The 23,345-nt window shown below is 38.0% G+C and overlaps 1 pseudogene; it reads right to left on the reverse strand.

Moving 5' to 3' along the window:
- Window positions 1–19,065, reverse strand: part of LOC115506770 — a 59,251-nt pseudogene extending 40,186 nt beyond the window's left edge.
- Window positions 19,066–23,345: the final 4,280 nt, after the last annotated feature.

The following is a 23,345-nucleotide window of genomic DNA, read 5'->3' on the forward strand; positions in this document are numbered from 1 at the left end:
AGAGAAGTAACAAGGGAGATGGTGAGAAATGGTGTTGTAGCAACATCTCAGAAACCAGCCTGTCTTTCCGTGTTTTGGAGGACAACAGGTCATTCTACCCAGCTCCAGGTCAAACTGTTTGAAAATTACTTATGTGGCCCATATACAGATTTGTTGGTGTGCCGGCACAGAGCATCTTCCCTACATATAATGTGTGCCATAAACAATCTGATGCTTGTGACAGCCATTACAGGCATATTTTATCATTCCTAAATTGCAGATGAACATACTGGCTAAGAAGAATAGAGGAACTTGCATTGAGTCTCAAAGTAATACATGGTAGGTGAAGATATATCTGACTCCAGGGTCCATGCCTTTTACCCTACACCAAACTGCCCTCAGTTTTACCTGTGTACAAGGTAGATATCAACTGTCATTCTAACTGAACTATAAGATCTTTGAATACAGAGAACAAGATTTAACATACTTTTACACTGCTAATACCTAACTCAGTGCAAAGCAGATATACGATAATTGTTCACTTATTCAAAGGAATTAATTTTGTACTTACATGGCCTATTTGATAGAGTTGAATTGCTTCTAATGGCGATTTGTTACACAATCTCTGTAACACATGTTTTTTTGTTTTGTTTTTTTCTAAAATGGAGCAACAGGATGGGGCACCTTGGTGGCTCAGTCGGTTGAGCGTCTGACTTCAGCTCAGGTCATCATCTCACAGTCCGTCAGTTCGAGCCCCACGTCAGGCTCTGTGCTGACAGCTCAGAGCCTGGACCCTGCTTCGGATTCTGTGTCTCCCTCTCTCTCTGCCCCTCCCCTGCTCATGCTCTGTCTCTCTCTATCTCAAAAACTAAAAACAAAAAAAAAAAAATTAAAAAAATTAAAATGGAGCAACAGGAGAATTACTGTGTGACTTGATAATGATAATGGAATTCCTTGTTGCTGAGAGGGGACATAGAGACAGACATGGACAGAGAGAGAGATTCGTTTTTCCATTGTAAGGAAAGTAACATAGTAAAAGATTTGACTGTGGATTCAGAATATCATATAGGTTTGACTCTAGGCTCCACTATTTTTTGATAAATAACCTTGGGTAATTTGATTACACTTCTCTATATCTATGATTCTTTGTCTCTAATAGGGCATCTGGGTGGCTCAGTTGGTTGAGCATCCAATTTTGGCTCAGGTCATGATCTCACAGTTCGTGAGTTCAAGCCCCACATTGGGCTCTGTGATGACAGCTCAGAGCCTGGAGCCTGCTTGGGATTCTGTGTCTCCCTCTCTCTCTGCCCCTCCCCTAATCACACTGTGTTTCTCTCTCTCTCTCTCTCAAAAATAAGTAAACGTTAAAAAATAATTAAAATGAGAGGGGCGCCTGGGTGGCTCAGTCGGTTAAGCATCTGACTTCAGCTCAGGTCAGGATCTTGCAGTTCATGAGTCTGAGCCCTGCGTTGGGCTCTGTGTTGACAGCTCAGAGCCTGGAACCTACTTCAGATTCTCTCTCTCTCTCTCTCTCTCTCTCTCTGCCCCTCCCCTGCTCACACTCTTTTTTTCTTAAAAATAAACATTAAAAAAGTTTAAAAAATTAAAATGTGAATAAGACTAGTACTTACTGGTCTCAGATGTATTGAGTATTAAATTGTACACACACCCATATACACACATGCACTTTTATACAGTTACACATATACATATGTATATATATATACATATATATATATACATATGTATATGTATAAATATTTAAACAATGATTGGCACATAGTAAGTGTTCATTAAATAAGCTATTTCTGAGCCACTGGTTATTGTCACAAAACCGTTTTGTTTTGAAGTCACCCAAAATTGTAGCAGTATCTTCAGAATTCCTGAGAGGTGTCTTCCAAATTTCTGCTTCCTTATTTCATCCTCTTTTAAGCCTGAAGTCAACCTGACCTGAAGGGAAAGGGCTTATTTTAAAAACTCTGTTACATTTGCTATGGGCTGAATCTTGTCACCCCAGAATTCATATGTTGGAGCCTCAGTACCTCAGAATGCAACTGTATTCAGATAAAAGCCTCTAAAGAAGTCACTAAGTTAAAATAAGGCCCTTAAGGTGGGCCTTATTCCAATCTGACTAGTGTCCTTAGAAGAGAGAATTTGGACACACAGGAAAACACCAGGGATGTGCACACACACAGGGGAAAGACATGTGAGGACACAGCAAGAAGGCACCCATGTGCCATCCAAGGAGGGAGGCCTCAGGAAAAAAAAAAACTTGCCAACACATTGATCTTGGATGTCTAGCCTCCAGAATGGTGAACACAATTTTTCTGTTGTTTAAGCCCCCCAGACTGTGGTATTTTGTTATGGCAGCCCAAACAGACAAAGACAATACAACATGTTTCTGTTGCTCTTTCTAGACTAAAGTCTAGATTCTTCTCTCTTAGTTGATTCTTCTCTCTTACTGCAGTGCACACAGACTGGCACACAGTAGGTGAATAATAAATAACTGCTCACTGGACAGTGCCAGGGAGGTAGGATAGGAGAACAAGCTTCTGTTTACTGAGCATCTAATATGGCAGACGAAAAACAGGGTGGGGATAGTTTAAGAGTAGAGGTCATACAAACCAGGACTTGAATCTCGACCCCCGACTTTATAGCTGAGGGGCCTGGCCAAGTTCTCTATCTCCCTCCATGTAGTTAACTGACTCAAAGAAAATGCTCTGGGGTCAGGCTGCCTGGTACACATCAGCTTCATTGCCACATTTCAGTGTGACCACGGGATATTTTTGAACATCACTGTAACTCATTCTCTTCATCCATAAATTAGATAATAATAGTTGACATATCTTGGAACTGCCTTGAAAAGATGACACAATTAAGTGCTTATAACTGTGCCTGACTCAGTATAAGCTGTCAATAAGGTTCAGCTCTTAGAAGTACATACCTCAGGGGCGCCTGGGTGGCTCAGTTGGTTAAGTGTCCGACTTTGGCTCAGGTCATGATCTCATGGTCCATGAGTTTGAGCCCCGTGTCAGGCTCTGTGCTGAGAGCTCAGAGCCTGGAGCCTGCTTCAGATTCTGTGTCTCCCCTCTCTCTGCCCCTCCCCTGCTTGCACTCTGTCTCTCTCTCAAAATTAAATAAACAGTAAAAAAAAATTGAAGTATATACTTTAGAACAAGCAGTTAAATAAACTCAGTAAGTTTTGGTCATTAATATTAGTTTATGGCAATTGATACTAACATTATTTCATTTCATTCTTCTAACAATTACGCAGCGTAGGTGATAATACCTGCTTCCTATAGAAATTGAGTTGCTGTGGTTAAGAATCCTAACCAAGTGCCCTTGGGAAAAAGTATTGGTCAAACAGAAAAAAGTTACACGTTTACAGATAGTGTTACCAAAATGTAAATATAGTTTCATCCTATTTTTTATTCCATCCTAAAATTTTATCTCAGGTAGATTGACTCGTTTTGCTGACTTTTCAGCTTCACTGAAAAGAAACTAACGTGAAGGAGGACTGAGTATCTTCCATCATACATGAAGTGGAATTGATGCTGGCTTTCTAATCTGATAGGACACTACTGGGTTTTAGACTTAAAGACTTGCTCTCCTCACTTGTAAAATGAAGATGATCACACTTATTTTGAAGGTGTGTTGGGAGGTTTAAATTGAATAAGGTACATAAACGTCCTAACTTACATTTTATACTACATAGTGGATTTTTATAAATGGTTACTTTGAGATATCTTTACATATCCATCATATGTCGAAGAGCCTGATACATGGCAAATTATGTGCTTTCAATAATTTTTTAATGAATGAATTAGAGCATTGAATTGCAAAATTTTGGTCTCAGAAACACTTTACATCCTTAAAAAAATTTTGAGGATGTTAAAAGTGCTTCAGCTTATGTTAGTGATATCAGTTGATGTTTATTACATTAGAAATCAAAGCTGGATATCACCTCATGCCAGTTTAGTCAGAGTGGCTAAAATGAACAAATCAGGAGACTATAGATGCTGGAGAGGATGTGGAGAAATGGGAACCCTCTTGCACTGTTGGTGGGAATGCAAACTGGTACAGCCACTCTGGAAAACAGTGTGGAGGTTCCTCAAAAGATTAAAAATAAATCTACCCTATTACTCAGCAATAGCACTGCTAGGAATTTACCCAAGGGATACAGGCGTGCTGATGCATAGGGGCACTTGTACCCCAATGTTTATAGCAGCACTTTCAACAATAGCCCGATTATGGAAAGAGCCTAAATGTCCATCAACTGATGAATGGATAAAGAAGTTGTGGTTTATATATACAATGGAATACTATTCGGCAATGAGAAAGAATGAAATATGGCCTTTTGTAGCAACGTGGATGGAACTGGAGAGTGTTATGCTAAGTGAAATAAGTCATACAGAGAAAGACCGATACCATATGTTTTTACTCTTATGTGGATCCTGAGAAACCTAACAGAAGACCATGGGGGAGGGGAAGGGGAAAAAAAGTTACACAGAAGGAAGGAGGCAAACCATAAGAGACTCTTAAGAACTGAGAATAAACTGAGCATTGATGGGGGGTGGGAGGGAGGGAAAAGTGGGTTATGGGCATTGAGGAGGGCACCTGTTGGGATGAGCACTGGGCGTTGTATGGAAACCAATTTGACAATAAATTTCATACTAAAAAAAAAAAAAAGAAATCAAAGCTGAGAAATTTTTCAAATACAAGAATATAGAAACACACATTCCATTAAATGTGACAGTGATGATGTAGACATGGGTCCTGTCATCTCTGGAAAAATACGCTATGAATTAGAGAGTAAATAAAAGTGGAAAAGCCAACTAACTTTTAATGTGATTATAAAAATAATTTTGACCTCTCTAACCCCATGAAATGGCCCTATGAACCCTTGACATAGAGGGAAATGTTGCAAATTGTGGGGAACTATGAATTCAGGGAAATCCATCTGGCAAACTGAAGGTTTGACTTATAACCTGCCTTTTGGATTTACTGCTTTCCACTAAAGTCGTTACCTTGTCTTCAGAAGCTGCATGAATGAAGGAAACTTGATTCTGTCTGTGGTAATTGAGGTATTTGGTCCAAGGAATCATAAATAATTGTCCAACTAGTTTAACTCAAGAAACAATATAAAGTGGGGGTAAGGGAATGTGGGTAAAAGTGTAACATTCTTTGATATGGCCTTCAACCAACTAGTGGAAGACTGTTAGTCTTGTTTAACCTCCACAAAATTGCTGTAAGTAATGTGTGTGTTCTGAGTATATCATTGCACACCCAGATTAAGAAGTGAATAATTTTCGTGGGGTGCCTAGGTGGCTCAGTCGGTTGAGCATCCAACTTGGGCTCAGGTCATGATCTCATAGTTTGTGAGTTCAAGCCCGGTGTTGGGCTCTGTGCTGACAGCTAGGACAGACAGAGCCTGGAGCCTGGTTTGGATTCTGTGTCTCCCTGTCTCTCTGCCCCTCCCCTGCTCATGCTCTTTCTCTGTCTCTCAAAAATAAATAAATATTTAAAAAATACATTTAAAATAAAGACTGTAACAAGAGATGAAGAAGGGCATTATATCTCTTGTGCTTTGTCCCTCTCTCTCTCTTTCCCAAAAATAAACAAACATTAACAAAAGAAGTGAATAATTTTCTAATGCTTGGGTTGACCAAACACTAGGTGGACAATGAATATATAAAAATACTCTAGTTGTGATTCTGAGATTTCAGGAGACATATGTAAATCAGTTAGGGGACAACTGTGTAAAAACTATATTCTAAAGTTTATATTTTATTTTCTTGGGATAATGACTCTTCTCAAGGGAAAATAATATACTTATTTAGAAACATATTAAATTATAAATGATTCTTCTTTTGAAGTATTAATATTTGCATTTGTCCAAGTTCCATACATGAAGGTTTTTTTCAAGCATTCTTTGTTTTCTGCTTTGGCATGTTTTGCTGCTTTGAGGTTGTTAATAACAATTCACAAGTTTCAATGTAATATTTAGGAAACCAGTAGATAATTGGTTTCTATGTTTGTTGGATTATAGCTGATACTAGGCAACTGAACTAACTATCTATCTCCAACTTTTAATTCTGAAAAATTTCAAACTTCGAGAAAATTTGAAAGAACTGAAAGAAGACTAAAATGAATACTCACAGGGGCACCTGGCTGGCTCAATTGGTGGAACATGCAACTCTTGACCTCGGGGATGAATTCAAGTCCCACATTGGGTGTAGAGATTACTTAAAAATGAAATCTTTAAAAAAAAAAAGCATAAAATGAGTACCTGAAGACAAATGTTAATAATCTTCCATATTTGCATGCACATACTCTATATTATTTATTTATATATATCATCTAAAAATTATTTATCTAAACTTTATGCTGTACCATTTGAAAGAAATCACAGACATTATGACACTTCTAAATATGTCAGCATTCATCTCATAAAAATAAGGACATTTTCTATATCACTGTTAGCAAACAAAAAATTTAACATGAATTCAATGATATTATATAAATATATTTTTAATTTTGTTAAATGTTCCTCAAATGTCTTTCATAAACTTTTTTTTCCCCCTAATACAAGATTCAATCATTTGTTCTGTTGGATGCATGCCTCTTTTTTCTTTTTTTAAAGGTCTAAAACAAATCCCTCAACCTTTTGTTTTTCATGACACTGGACTTTTGAACATTCCAGCCGGCTTTCCTTTAGAATATCCCACAATCTATGGGGCGCCTGGGTGACTCAGTCAGTTAAGCATCTGACTCTTGATTTCTGCTCAGGTCATGATCTCACAGTTCATGGGATTGATCCCCACATTGGGCTCTGCACTGATGGCATGGAGCCTGCTTGGGATTCTCTCTCCCTCTCTCTCTCTGCCTCTCCCCTGTTAATGCTCATCCTCTCTCAAAATAAATAAACATTGGTAAAAAAAAAAAGAAGAAGAACATCCCAAAATCTATATTCTTCAGTTTCCTCATGACTAAATTCTGATTGAACATTTCTGACAAAAATACTACTTAATTGGGATTATATATTTAATACTGTACATCAAAAGGCATATAATATCAGTTTACCACGATCTAGGTTATTCTGACGACCTACTACCTTTCCAGTTAAATGCTTTTTTCCTTTACTAATTATTAAGTAATCTGTGGGTTACTAACTTTAATATACTATTCTCTAATATATTTCACTTGATGATATTATCACTCATTGATTATCCTGGCCTAAATCAATTGTCATATTGTGTATGGAATTTATTAATCAAAAATTATTTCCCCAACTTCGACCTCTCATTCTTCACTCTTTTATTTTATTTTTTTAATTTATATCCAAGTTAGTTAGCATAAAGTGCAACAATGATTTCAGGAGAAGATTCCTTAATGCCCCTTAACCATTTAGGCCATCCCCCCTCCCACAACCCCTCCATTAATCCTGTTTATTCTCCATATTTAAGATTCTCTTGGGGCACCTGTGGCTCAGTGGGTTAAGTGTCTGACGTCAGCTAAGGTCATCATTTAACGGTTCAGGAGTTCAAGCCCCACATCAGGCTCTGTGCTGACAGCTCAGAGCCTAGAGCCTGCATCAGATTCTGTGTCTCCCTCTCTCTCTGCCCCCCACCCCATTTGTGCTCTGTCTCACTCTGTCTCAAAAGTGGAAACCGTAAGGGCGCCTGAGTGGCTCAGTCGGTTGAGCATCTGACTTCGGCTCAGGTCATGATCTCACAGTTCGTGAGTTCGAGACCCGCATTGGGCTCTGTGCTGACAGCTCGGAGCCTGGAGCCTGCTTCGGATTCTGTGTCTCCATCTCTCTCTGCCCCTCCCCAGCTTGTGCTCTGTCTCTCTGTCTCTCAAAAATGAATAAATGTTAAAAAAAATTTTTTTTTAAAGTGGAAACAGTAAAAAAAGTCAAAAGAAAAAAAGAGTCTCTTATGTTTTGCTCCCCTCCCTATTTTTATATTATTTTTGTTTCCTTTCCCTTGTGTTCATCTGTTCTGTGTCTTAAAGTCCTCCTATGAGTGAAGTCATGATTTTTATCTTTCTCTAACTGATTTCACTTAGCATAATACCCTCTAGTTCCATCCACATAGTTGCAAATGGCAAGACTTCATTCTTTTTGATTTCTGGGTAATACTCCATTATATATATATAAAGTAATACTCCATTATATATATATACACACACACCGCCTCTTCTTTATCCATTCATCCATCGATGGACATTTGGGATCTTTCCATACTTTGGCTATTGTTGCTAGTGCTGCTATAAACATTGGGATGCATGTGTCCCTTTGGAACAACATACCTATATCCCTGAAAATAAATACCTAGTAGTGCAAATTCTGGGTTGTAGGGTAGTTATATTTTTAATTTTCTGAGGAATCTCCACATTGTTTTCCAGAATGGCTGCATGAGTTTGCATTCCCATCAGCAATGCAAAAGAGATCCTTTTTTTCCACATCCTCGCCAACATCTGTTGTCACCTGAGTTTTTAATGTTAGCCATTCTGACAGGTGTGAGGACATATCTCATTGTGGTTTTGATTTGTATTTCCCAGACGACGAGTGATGTTGAGCATTTTTTGACGTGTCAGTTGGCCCTCTGAATGTCCTCTTTGGAAAAGTGTCTATTCATGTCTTTTGCTGATTTCTTCACTGGATTATTTGTTTTTTGTGTGTTGAGTTTGATTAGTTCTTTATAGACTTTGCATACTAACCCTTTATCTGATATGTCATTTGCAAATATCTTCTCCCATTCCATTGATTGCCTTTTAGTTTTGCTGATTATCTCCTTCACTGTGCAGAAGCTTTTTATTTGATGAGATCCCAACAGTTCATTTTTGCTTTTGTTTCCCTTGCCTCTGGAGATGTGTTGAGTGAGAAGTTGCTGAGGCCAAGGTCAAGGAGGTTTTTGCCTGCTTTCCCCTCGAGGATTTTGATGGCTTCCATCTTACATTTAGGTCCTTCATCCATTTTGAGTTTATTTTTGTGTATGGTGTAAGAAAGTGGCCCAGTTTCATTCTTTTGCATGTCGTTGTCCAGTTTTCCCAGCACCACTTGCTGAAGAGACTGTCTTTATTCCATTGGATATTCTTTCCTGCTTTGTCAAAGATTAGTTGGCCATACGTTTGTGGGTCCATTTCAGGTTTCTGTATTCTGTACCATTGATCTGAGTGTCTGTACTTGTGCCAGTACCATACTGTCTTGATGATTACAGCTTTGTAATACAGCTTGAAGTCTGGGACTGTGATGCCTCCTGCTTTGGTTTTCTTTTTCAAGATTGCTGTGGCTATTCAGGGTCTTTTCTGGTTCCATACAAATTTTAGGATTGTTTGTTCCAGCTCTGTGAAGAATGCTGGTGTTATTTTGATAGGGATTGCATTGAATATGCAGATTGCTTTGGGTAGTATTGACATTTTAACAATATGTGTTCTTCCTATCCAGGAGCATGGAATATTTTTCCATTTTTTTGTGTGTGTCTTCTTTAATTTCTTTCATAAGCTTTCTATAGTTTTCAGTGTATAGGTTTTTCACCTCTTTGGTTAGATTTATTCCTAGATATATTACATTTTTTGGTGTAACTGTAAATGAGATCAATTCCTTGATTTCTTTTTCTGTTGCTTCATTGTTGGTGTATATGAATGCAACAGATTTCTGTGCATTGATTTTATATCCTGCAACTTTGCTGAATTCATGGATCAGTCCTCACAGTTTTTTGGTAGAATCTTTTGGGTTTTCCATATAGAGTACCATGCCATATGCAAAGAGTGAAAGTTTGTCCTCCTCCTGGCCAATTTGGATGCCTTTTATTTCTTTGTGTTGTCTGATGACTGAAGCTAAGACTTACAATAGTATGCTGAATAACAGTGGCAAGAGTAGACATCCCTGTTTTGTTCTTGGCTTTAGGGGAAAAGCTCTCAGTTTTTCCCCATGGAGGATGATATTAGCAGTGGGTCATTCATATATGGCTTTGATAATCTTGAGGTATGATCCTTCTGTCCCTACTTTCGTGAGGGTTTTTATCAAAAAAAGATACTGTATTTTGTCAAATGCTTTCTCTGCATCTATTGAGAGGATCAATAGATGGTTCTTGTCCTTTCTTTTATTCATGTGATGAATCACGTTAATTGTTTTGTGGATATTGAGCCAGCCCTGCATCCCAGGTATAAATCCCACTTGGTCATGGTGAATATTTTTTTCATGTATTGTTGGATCTGGTTGGCTAATACCTTGTTGAGGATTTTTGCATCCATGTTCATCAGGGAAATTGGTCTATAGTTCTTTTTAATGGGAACTCTGTCTGGTTTTGGAACTAAGGTAATGCTGGCTTCATAGAATAAGGTTGGAAGTTTTCTTTCCATTCTTATTTTTTGGAACAGCTTCAAGAGAATAGGTGTTATGTCTTCCTTAACTGTTTGGTAGAATTCCCCTGGAAAGCCATGTGGCCCTAAACTCTTGGTTTTTGGGAGATGTTTACTAATTTGATTTCTTTACTGGTTATGGGTCTGTTCCAATTTTCTATTTCTTCCTGTTTGAATTTTGGCAGTGTATACGTTTCTAGGAATTTGTCCATTTCTTCCAGATTGCCCATTTTATTGGCATATAATTGCTCATAGAATTGTCTTATTATTGTTTTTATTTCTGCTGTGTTGGTTGTGATCTTTCCTCTTTCATTCTTGATTTATTTATTTGGGTCCTTTCCTTTTTCTTTTTGATCAAACTGGCTAGTGGTTTATCAATTTTGTTAATTCTTTGAAAGAATCAGCTTCTGGTTTCATTTATCTGTTCTGTTTTTGTTTGTTTGTTTTTGGTTTCAATAGCATTGATTTCTGCTCTAATCTTTATTATGTCCTGTCTTCTGCTACTTTGGGGTTTTATTTGCTGTTCTTTTTCCAGCTCTTTAAGTGTAAGGTTATGTTGTGTATCTGAGACCTTTCTTCCTTCTTTAGGATGGCCTGGATTACTATACTTCCCTCTTACTATATACTTTCCCAGCCTTTGCCGCATCTCAGAGGTTTTGGGCTGTGGTGTTATCATTTTCATTGCCTTCCTTGTACTTTTTAATCTCCTCTTTACCTTCTTGGTTATTCCAGTCATTCTGTAATAGGATGTTCTTCAAACTCCAAGTATTTGTTACCTTCCCAAATTTTTTCTTGTGGTTGATTTTGAGTTTCATAGCATTGTGGTCTGAAAATATGCATGGTATGATCTTTATCTTTTTGTATTTGTTGAGGGCTGATTTGTGTCCCCATATGTGGTCTATTTTGCAGAATGCTCCATGTGCACTGGAGAAGCATATGTATTCTGCTGCTTTAGGGTGAAATGTTCTGAATATATCTCATAAGTCCATCTGGTCCAGTGTGTCATTCAAAGCCATTGTTTCCTTGTTGGTTTTCTGATTAGATGGTCTGCCCATTGTTGTAAGTGGGGTGTTGAAATCCCCTACTATTATGTTATTTCATCAATGAGTTTATGTTTGTGATTAATTGATTTATATATTTGGGTGCTCCTATATTTGCAGCATAAATATTTACAAATTTAGGTCTTCTTGGTGGACAGACCCCCTAATTATGATGCCCTTCCTCATCTCTTGTTATAGTCTTTATTTTAAAGTCTAGATTTCTGAAATAAGTATGGCTACACCGGCTTTCTTTTGTTGACCATTAGCATGATAGATGGTTCTCCACCCCCTTACTTTCAATCTGAAGGTGTCTTTAGGTCTAAAGTAGGTCTCTTGTAAACAGCATAGATGAATCTTGTTTTCTTATCCACTCTGTTACCCTATGTCTTTTGATTGGAGCATTATTCCATTGAATAAATGAATTTATTGCCATTAAGTTTCTTATAGAATTGGAATGTTTGGTGGTTTTCTCTGGTCCCCTCTCGTCTTTGTTGCTTTTGGTCTTTTTCTTTCTTTCTTGATCATCTTTTCTCTTCTCTGAGAGTCCCCCTTAAATTTTCTTGCAGGGCTGGTTTAGTGGTCACAAACTCCTTTAATTTTTGTTTGTCTGGAAAACTTTTAATCTTTCCTTCTATTCTGAATGACTGCCTCGCTGGATAAAGAATTCTTGGCTGCACATTTTTCCAATTCACCACATTGAATACATCCTGCCACTCCTTTGTGGTCTGCCACGTTTCTGAGGATAAGTAGGATGCCAATCTGATCTGTATTCCCTTGTAGGTTAAGGACTTTTTTTGACTTGCTGCTTTTATGATTCTTTCCTTGCCTAAGTATTTTGTCAATTTGACTATGGTATGTCTTATTGATGGCCAGTTCTTGTTGAATCTAATGGGAGTCCTCTGTGCTTCCTGGATTTTGATGTGTGTGTCTTTCAACAGGTTAGGAATGTTTTCTGGTATGATTTGCTCACATAACCCTTCTACCCCTTTTTCTCTCTCTTCATCTTCTGGGACCCCTATGATTCTGGTGTTATTCCTTTTTAATGAATCACTGATTTCTCTAACTCTTAAAACGTGCTCTTTTGCCTTAGTCTCCCTCTTTTTTTCTGCTTCATTATTCTCCATACGTTTGTCCTCTATTATCGCTGATTCTCTGCTCTGCCTCATCCATCCTTGCCACCGTGGCATCAATTTGGGATTGCAGCTCAATTAATAGAATTTTTTATTTCATCCTGTTTAGCTTTTACTTCTTTTATCTCCACAGAAAGGGATTATAATCTATTTTTGACTCCAGCTAGTATTATTATTACCGTGATTCTAAATTCTGGTTCAGACATCTTGCTTGTATGTATGTTAAGCCCCTGGCTGCCATTTATTCCTGCTCTTTCTTTTGGGGTGAATTCCTTCCTTCCATCATCTTGAAGGAAGAAAATGAATTAATGAGGTAAATAAAAATTAAAATTAAAAAAAAATTAAAATTACAAAATTAAAAACAAGATACACACACACACAAAATCAAATAAATGATGCTAGATCCTAGGTGTGTTTTGGTCTGGGTGTTGAAAGGGGGCTTGATGGATTAGAGAAAAAGGGGAAAAAGAGAAAAAAAGTTAAACATTTGAAAATTTGAAAAAATCAATACAATGAAATAGAATAAAATGAAATGATGGAAGTAAAATAGAATTTGAAAAATTTACAAAAAAGTAAAAAATACAGTAGAAAAATAAAGAAAAATATTTTTAATAAAAATTGAAAATAAAAATATTTTTTTTCTCTTTCTGTGTTCAAGAAAAAAAAGAAATGAAAAAAGAGAGAAAAAAGAAAATTGAATAGATGGACCAGCGAACAGACTGAAATACCATTGTAATTTCATTGTTTTCCCCTAGAAATATACTATGAAGCACTTTATCGTCTGTAAACTAAGTAGGCAGAGAGACTTGTGGTGTTCCTGAAGAACGAGGTTGGCCCAGTTGGGCAGGTCTTAGTGTAACCTTTCGGTTCTCCACTAGATGGCACTGCTTAGCTTATGGGGTGGATTGTTGTGACGCTTGTAGATGTGTATGCGCATGCACAGGAGGGGTGAAAATGGCATCACCCAGCTACCCAGTCTCTAGTATCAGAACTCTGTTCTCCCTGATCATCAAACATGCATCCATCCTTTGTGTCCGCCCTCCGTCCACTCCCCGCTTTTACACTTTCCGTGACCTCCCTCCTGAGTTTAATGTTAGATGCGGCTGTTTATCCTGACCCCTACTTCTGAGGCATTGTGGCTTTGACCCATTATGCCCCTCTGTGGGAGGGTCTCACTGTGCAATGGCCGGTGTTGGGCTCTGTGCTAACAGGTCAGAGCCTGAAGCCTGCTTTGGATTCTGTATCTCCCTCTATTTCTCTCTCTTCCCCTCTCCTGCTCATGCTCGGTCTCTCTCTCTCTCTCTTTCAAAAATAAATAAGCATTAAAAAAATTAAAGAGTTTGGGGTACCTGGGTGGCTCAGTCGGTTAAGTGTCTGACTTCGGCTCAGGTCATGATCTCACGGTTCATGGGTTCGAGCCCCGCATCAGGCTCTGTGCTGACAGCTCGGAGCCTGACGCCTATTTCGGATTCTGTCTCCCTCTCTCTCTTCCCCTTCCCCACTCGCGCTCTGTCTCCCTCTGTCTCAAAAATAAATAAACATTTAAAAAATTTTTTTTAAAAGTAAAGAGTTTTTTATCTAATAGCAAAGCAAGAAAAGGACACTACAAGAAAAGAAAATTAAGGAACAGTACCCCTGATGAATATAGATGCAAAACCCTCCAATAAAATACTAGAAAACTGAATTCAACATCACACTAGAAGGATTACATAACATTATTAAGTCAGTCTTATTCTTGGGATACAAGGATGCTTCTACATATGCAGATCAATAAATGTGATACATCACATTACCAAAATGAAGGATAAAAATCCTATCATCTTCTGAATAGATGCATAAAAAGCATTTGACAAAATTCAACATCCTATCATGATAAAATTTCTCAACAAATTAGATATAGAAGGAATGTACCTTAACAAAATAAAAGCATATATGACATATAAAATCATACTCAATAGGGAATATCTGAAATGTTTTCCTCTAACAGCAGGAAAAAGACAAGGGTGCCCACTTTCACCACTTCTACTCAATATAATGCTAGAAGTTCAAGCCAGAGCAGTTAGGCAAAATAAAGGGACAAAAAAGCCATCCAAATCCTAAAGGAAGAGTAAAATTATCCCCATTGGCAGATGACATAATCCTACAGAGAGAAATTCCTAAAGATTCTACAAAAAAAAAAATGTTAAATTTAATAAATGAACACAGTAAAGCTGCAGGATACAAAATCAACATACAAAATTCACCTGTGTTTCTATACGTTAACAATGAACTATCCAAAAATACCTTAAGTAATCAACTCCATTTACAATAGCATCAAAAAGAATAAAATACTTAGGAGTAAATTTAACCAGGAAGTTAAAGATCTGTACACTGAAAACTATAAAACATTGATGAAAAAATTGATGACGACACAAATAAATGAAAATAATATTCTATGTTCATTCTATGTTCATTCTATGGTTCTTTTCAAACCATATCTGATTAGAAGAATTAACATTCTTATAATGTGCATTCTACCCAAGGCAATCTACAGATTTAGTGCAATCTCTTTTAAAATTCCAATGGTATGTTTTACAGAAACAGAAAAAATAATCCCCAAATTTTTGTAGAACCATGAAAGTTACTAAGTAGCTAAAGCAATCTTGAGCAATAACAACAAAGCTGGAGGCCTCACACTTATGGACTTAAAACTATATTGCCTATATTAAAAAGCTACAGTTATCAAAACTATATGGTATTGGCATAAAAACAGGTACATAAACCAATAACACCAAATAAAGAGCCAAAAAGTAAACACACACATGCATGGTCAACTAATATTTATTTTACAAGGGAGCCAATAATACTTAATGGGGAAAGGATGGTCTCTTCAATAAATGGTACTGAGAAAACTGGATATCCACATAAAAAAGAATGGAATTAGACCCTTGTCTTACATCATACACAAAAATAAACTCAAAATGGATTCAAAATTTAAATGTAACACCTGAAATCATAAAACTCCTAGAAGAAAACATAGGGGATAAGCTCCTTGACATCAGCCTTGATTATATATATATATATATATATATATATATATATATATATATATATATATTTTTATTTGAGAACAAAAGCACAGGCAACAAAAGCAAAAATAAACAGATCAGACTACATCCAATTAAAATGTTTCTGTGTAGCAAAGGAACAATAAAAAATGAAAAGGCAACATATGGAATAGGAGAAAATATTTTCAAACCATATCTGATAAGGGGTTAATATCCAAAATATATAATGAACTCATATAACACAATAGCCAAAAAATATAACCCAATTAAAATTGAGCAAAGGACTTGAATACACATTTTTCCAAAGAAGACATAAAAATAGGCATTGGTACATGAAAAGGTGCTCCACATCACTAATCTTCAGGGAAATCCACAAGAAAACCACAAGGAGATATCATCTTATACCTGTTAGAATGGCTATTATCAAAAACTCAAAAGATAAATATTGGTGAGGATGTAGAGAACCCTTGCACATGGCTGGTGGGAATGTAAATTGGTTCAGCCACGATGGAACACAGTATGGAGGTTCCTTGAAAAATTAAAAATAGGACTACTGTATGATCCAGCAATCCCTCTTCTGAGTATATATCCAAAAGAAGTAAATCACTATCTTGAATAGATACATGCTCTCCCATTTTCACTGTAGCATTATTCACAATAGGCAAGGTATGGAAAAAAAACCTGTGTCCACTGAGAGATGAATGTATAAAAAATGTGGTACATGCACAAAATGGAATATTATCCCGACTTTATTTTTTTAAGTTTATTTTTATTTAAGAGAGAGAGAGAGCAAGCAGGAAGGAACAGAGAGAGAGGGAGACAGAATCCAAGCAGGCTGCCAGTACAGAGCCCAATGTGGGGCTCAAAATCACGAACCGTGAGATCATAACCTGAGCTGAAGTCAAGAGTCAGGCACTTAACTGATTGAGCCACCCAGGCGCCCCTACTCAGTCTTTAAAAAGAAAGAAATCCTGCACTTTGGACAACATAGATGAACCTGGAGATCGTTATATGCTAAGTGAAATAGGTCAGACACAGAGAAACAAATATTCCATAATCTCAGTTATATGTGAAACCAAAAAAAAAAAAAAAAAGGTTGAACTTATATTAATAGTCTGTTGAATGGTGGTTACCAAAGTCTAGGTGGTGAGGGGAAGGGGGATATATTGATCAAAGGTACATGCTTTGGTTTATAAGATGAATAAGTTCTGGTGATCTAACGTTTACCAAGGTGATTATAGTTAATACTAATGTATTGTATACTTGTAATTTGCTAAGAGAATAGACCCCAGGGGTGCCTGGGAGGCTCAGTCAGTTAAACGTCTGTCTTCGGCTTAGGTCATGATCTCAGGGTTCCTGGGTTTGAGCCCCACATTGGGCTCTCTGCTGTCCACACGGGGCCTGCTTCATCTTCTCTGTCTCCCTCTCTCTCTGTCCCTCCCCTGCTCACACTCTTTCAGTCAAAAACAAATAAACACAAATTTTAAAATATTTTTTTAAAAAAAGAGAGAGTAGACCCCAAGTGGCCACACCACACACTTAAAGTAATTATGGGAAGGGATAGGTATGTTAATTATTTTGATTGTGGAAACCTTTTCACGATGCATACATATATCAAAACATTACATTGTACACCCTAAATATACACAATTTTTATTTGTCAAAAATAAATAATTTTTTTTTAAATTAGGGCCCAAAAAAACCCTGAACTGATATTTTAGCACTTACTACACCACAGGAGAGATGGAATTTTGTTTGATTTCAGCTAAGTTAACCACCTACCAAAAATGGAACAATAAATATATAATAAATATTCTGAAAATAAAACTATGTCATAATTTAAAATACATTTTAAAATATAAGTAACAGGTATTAGGAGTATGATAGAGGAAATAGAGGATGTGGCACTGATGTGGAGCCATGAAAGTTTTCCTAGAGGAAATGTCTTAGACTTGAATGAAGGATGAAAAAGAGGTATAAAAGTGAAGGGGGCACCCAAGAAAGTAGTTATTAGGACTCCCCACATATGAGAGACAGTCTTTCTTGGGTATTTCTGCTTTGAATTCTGCCTGTTGGTAGGTCAGAATTTGTATCTGGATAAAAGTAACCTACCACTCTCAGATACAACTTAGACTATCCAGCTTATTTATCACACTGGTATAAACCCCTCCCCTATTCCCATAGGCCACATCTTTCCCAATGGGACAGGGTTTGGCTGTGGGAAGGCTTGTATGAAGTCTGATCTCAGTCTGGCTGAGACAATGCAAGTACCTTTGGCAAATCTGGGAGTAAAAACGCCTGGGGTTTTCTAACCTCTGGGATAGGAAATTATGGTAAACTGAAAAATACTTTCCCAAAATATTCATATCCTAATCCCAGAACCTGTGAATGTTAGTTTATATGGCAAATGGGACTTTGCATATGTGATTAATAATCTTGACATGAGATTATCTTGGGCTATCAAGGTGGACACAATGTAATCACAAGGGTCTTTTGAAAAGGTAGGCAGACTGGCCAGTGAAGAGGAAATGTGCCAATGGACAGAGGAATGAGATGGAGACAGAAGGAGGAAGGAGGGAAAGGGAGGCAGGGAGGAAGAGAGGGGAGGTGGGAAAGAGGGGAGGTCGGAGAGAAGGAGACATGGGGGAGAAGGGGAGGGAGGGAGGGAGAGAGAGAAGATGCTATGCTGTTGGCTTTGAAGGTGAAGGGATAGGCAAACTTTAGAAGCTGCAAAAGGCAAGGAGCAGATTGTGACCTGGAGCCTCCAAAAGGAAGTCGGCCCATTTAGACTTTTGACCTCCTGAACTGTATAATAATAAATTTGTGGTATTTTAAGACACTAGATTATGGTCATTGGTTACAGCAACAATAGTAAACAAGTACAGAATCCCAGTGCCTTTCTTGACCATGAGGGCCAACTCAGCCTTCAGTGAATGTTGTGACGTTAACAACCATATGAAAACCAAGGCACTCATCTGGAGAAAAATCAGTCTTATAAAAATCGGCAGGGTTCAGGCGCTACTCCTATAAAGCCCTTGAGAGTAGTATAGCACTTCTGTCTGCCCCACCTGTCTGGAAGACACCTGGTGGCTACTGATCTCAAGGACAGTAGTGGGTATTGGAGTCACAATTGCTTCTGTTTTCCTCCCCCTCTCTTTCACTCCCCTTTCCCTTTCCATCTATTTCACTCTAGCTCCACTATACAGGTGTTTAATAAATAACTGTTCACTGTACAGTGTCACTGAAATAGAGTAGGAGAAGGAGCTACCATTTATCGAGCACAAATGAAGCAGTGGGTTTAAGGTAGGGGGATTTGGAGTCACATAGACCTGGGCTTGCATCTCCACTGACAACTTCATAGCGGAGGAGCCTGGCCATGTTCCTTGTGTCCTCCTCCACATAGTGAATTGACTCACAGGGCACTCTTCAGGGGTCAGGCTATCTAATTCATATCAGCTTTGTTACTTACCTTACAGTGGGACCATGGGAAACTGTAACCATCTTGGTCACAGTTCCCTCATTTGAAAAATAAGCTTACTAATATTTCCAAATGGTCTCTGTGTTCTTAGAGCCCCCTGTTCTTGATATTTATTTTCTAGGTGATAGGCATAGATGTTCAGGATTGCACTGACAGAATCAAGAACCTGAACTCAAAGGTAAGTGGAATTGTCAAATACAGATGAGCTCTTTCACATATACAAAGAGAGGCTTTCTTAGGTATCCTGTTTCTTCTTTGGCCACTCATCCTCTCTCTATCCCAGTATGCAGCCTATTTATGTCTCCCCTTTGCATTCTCATGATATCCCTAAAAGACTGCTAATTCTTTGTGGTGAACCCTTTCATGTAATTTGTCTGTTTGCCTACCACACTAGAACTTGAGATGCTTAAGGATCAAGTTATGTTGGCTTTTACCCATCCAGCATCCAGAATATGTTCTAAATCTTAGGATAGAAGAAAACTAAAAATAAATCCAATGAAAAAATTTCAAACTTAGGAAACTGTTGGAAAATAAATGTAGAAATAATATAGATATAATAAATCCAATTATTTTCTGTTGTATTAAATATTTCAAATACGTTCTTGAATTTACTTTCCCCTACACCCAAAATATAGCATACTATTACCCTTTTCTCAGTACCCAGATTACTGGTACCCAGAGAACTGCAGGATCATGTCCATATTTGCAGGGCAGGTATGTATAACAAAAGGAGCAAGGATATAGAAAATCTCCAGGTGTCTATAAACGATGGAAAACAAAAATTTCTTAGGAGAAGGGGCTACAGATACAGCTTGCCAACGTATTATCTCAGTAAAGTTATTTTGGGATCAGGGAAAGGGTTTTTTGGCCTTTTTTTTTTTTTATAGACAGACAGTGAGAGAGAGAGACAGAAGCTTGAACAGGGGAGAGGGGCAGAGGGAGAAAATCTTCGGCTCCACGATGAGCATGGAGCCCCACTAGGGGCTCAATCCCATGACCCTGGGATCCTGAACTGAGCTGAAATCAAGAGTCAAATGCTAAATAGACTGAGCCACCAAGGCGCCCCTGGCCTCATTTTCAACAAGCGGCCAACTATGGTAGTGCAGACAAAGGGGGGCAGCCCCCAAAGTTCCTGTAACTGGTACACTGCCCTGAATCATCCCTCCACACTCCAGCCAGCACTACACGGTGACAACTTAACCAGCTTTGCATTTATGGCTGAGGATGACATAGGCAGGATAAGGAAAAGAAGTGCCGACCAACCTAGAGGCCCAGGAATCCCTGCTCCCAATTTCTCCGTAATCCACCTCCACCCTCACCTTTATTGCCTTACCTCACCTGCGAAGCCACTTGTCCAGGCGCCGGCAGCTCACGACTGCCGGTTCATCCAAGGCGGGGTCAGGAGCCTGGCTGCGGTAAAGAACGTTACTGAAAGAAAGCCGGCAAGCCAGCGAGGCCGGTTGCAAAGATTACTGCAATATACGCTGCCCCACCGCCCTCCCAGTCCCCTAATGCGATGGCCTGGGAGCGCTGGGAGACTTTTCAGGAAGCGGCGGGGCGAGGGCGCCACAGAGTTCCTGCTGGACACCTTCGAGTATCCCGGCCTGGTGTACCATCCCAGCGGCTGCCACTACAGCGCGGTCCGCTTTGCCGTCTGGGCCCCCGAAGACCTGAGCATGGTGGATTGCAGTTGCAGTCTGTGCAGGAAGAAGCAGCACCGGCACTTCCTCGTCCCTGCCTCGCGCTTTACTCTCCTGCTGGGCTCCAAGACCATTGTCACTTACGGATCCTACAGGCACACGGAGCTGCACAGCTTCTGCAGCAGGTGCAGGTTGTAGAGTTTCCACGCATCTGTCTCTGATGGAGTCGACCCGCACTGCCTGGACGAGGGAGTATTTTGCTTGAGGTAAAGCCCACCAACACGTACAGGCACCCTTACCGTCCTAGCAGTCCATGCTCAGCTTTAAGCAATTCAGCAAATTTACCATTTAAATATTCTATATTTATGGCTCTAGAAGCATCTTCTCCAGGTAAGCAAATCTTGGTTGTAACTCTGAATCTATTTTTCACGGTGTTGTTTTGCCATGCAACTTCAGTTATCTAATGGGTTAAAAAAAAAAGTTGATTTAATTTGTTCAGTGTCTTCCTGTTATAAGAAAGGGTGTGATGATTTCCAACTTCTTCCCACAAGGGCGATGAAACCAGAATCTTCAGTTGTGGCTATTGTTGCAATATGCTAAAATCAGTATAAGGCTATGATTTAGAAATACCATGGTGAATTTCACAGAAACAGAAAAAAATGGAAGTTGTCTCAGAGGCAGAGCAGGAGTAAGTAGGGTAGGGAGGGCAGGGCGAATGATTTCATTAAAGGCTAGTGTTACTATTTGACTTTAAAGATCGTGTATGTATGTTATTTTGAGAAAATTAAAGAATAGGTAATGCACTTTATATAAAAATAGTCTGTAGAAATTCTATGTAGAAAAATACATAGAAATAATAAGCTTAATTTCAAGAAGATTAAATACATGTTCAAACATACATACAATTCCTAAAATAGTGATTGCCTCTCACTTGTTGTTGTTTTTAATTCCAGTTAGTTAACAGTGTTCTATTAGTTTCAGGTGTACAATATAGTAACTCAACACTTCCATACAACACCCTGTACTCATCACAAGTACACTCCTTAGTCCCCATTACCTATTTAACCCATCCCCCAACCCTCCTCCTCTCTGGTAACCATCAGGTTGTTTTGTATAATTAAGAGTCTGTTTCTTGATTTGTCTCTCTCTCTTATTTTTTCCCCCTTTGCTCATTTGTTTTATTTCTTAAATTTCAATTGAGTGAAATCATGGTAGTTCTCTGACTTATTTTGCTAAGCATTATACTCTCTAGCTCCATCCATGTCATTGCAAATGGCAAGATTTCATTCTTTTTATGGCTGAATAATATTCCATTGTATGTATATACCACATCTTCTTTATGGATTAATGGATGGACACTTGGGCTGCTATTGTAAAGAATGTTGCTATAAACATAGGGGTGCATGTATCCCCTCAATTAGTGTTCTTTTATCCTTTGGGTAAATACCTAGTAGTGCAATTGCTGGGTCATAAGGTAGTTCTATTTTTAACTTTTTGAGGAATCTCCATACTGTTTTCCACAGTGGCTGCACCACTTTGCATTACCACTAGCATGAATATTCCAACATTTTAATTATCCATTATACCCATAAGTCAAAGGACAAAAATCATATGACCATCTGAGTTGCTGAACAAAGAATTCAATAAATTCAAACTCTGCAGTTTATCTTAGTTCTTGTTTACTTGATCTGCCATCAGCTGACAATTCTGTTAAAATCCTCTACTACTACACATGTCTAATTCCTTATCTAAAAGTCTTAAGACCAAATATTTCAGAATTCATACACCATACAATACATAAGGTCCATACCAGGGTCTGGAGTAATACTACTGAATCTTAACATATTTCTGCAGTGAAACATGAATAATATCACTCTAAGATATATAGAGATTGCAAATAGCCTCATGTCAGTTCAGGTCAAATTTTATGGACAAATGTACTAGGAAGATTAAGTTCAGTTTTTAAAGCATTTTCAGTTTTAAAATTGCCTATAAGGAATTGTGAGTCTGAGATATATGTGAGTTCTTCTTGCCTTTTATAAGGTTTTTTTCTTTTATGTTAGCTTTTATTTTTCATTAAAGCAGAACATACAAAAGGAAGAATGCACAAATTATAAAGGGCAACAAGTTGATGATGTTTTACAAAGTGAAAACATGAATCACAAAGACTAAGATATAGAACATTACTGGCACCCCCAGAAACCTATATTGTGCCTCCATGTAGTCATTACACCTGAGTTAACTGCTATATTGATGTATGTCACTATATATTCATTTCACCTGGTTTTTAAACTTTATACAAACAAAATTGTCAATTGTGTACCTTTTTATTATTGGTTTCCTTCACTCAATACTCTGATTTTGGAATCTCTTCATATTTGCTATATATATGTAGAGATATTTGCTTTCTTCATGTCTGTATGGTATCCTATGCTATATATATACAATACTGTGTTTATTCATTCAGCTCGTTAGATGTTCAGATTGTTTCCATTTCATGACTATCGTCAAAAATGATGCTGTGAATGTTTTTATTCATGTATTTTGAAGAATGTGTTTGCATTTCTGTTTGCTATATACATGGATTGTGTGGTAGCCAGAATTTCATGATGATGCTCAGTGACCCTTGTCTTTTACACAATCTCCTCCCATTGGGTGTGGAT

The sequence above is a fragment of the Lynx canadensis genome, chromosome X (assembly GCF_007474595.2).
Source record: "Lynx canadensis isolate LIC74 chromosome X, mLynCan4.pri.v2, whole genome shotgun sequence".
NCBI classification, from domain to species: Eukaryota; Metazoa; Chordata; class Mammalia; order Carnivora; family Felidae; genus Lynx; species Lynx canadensis.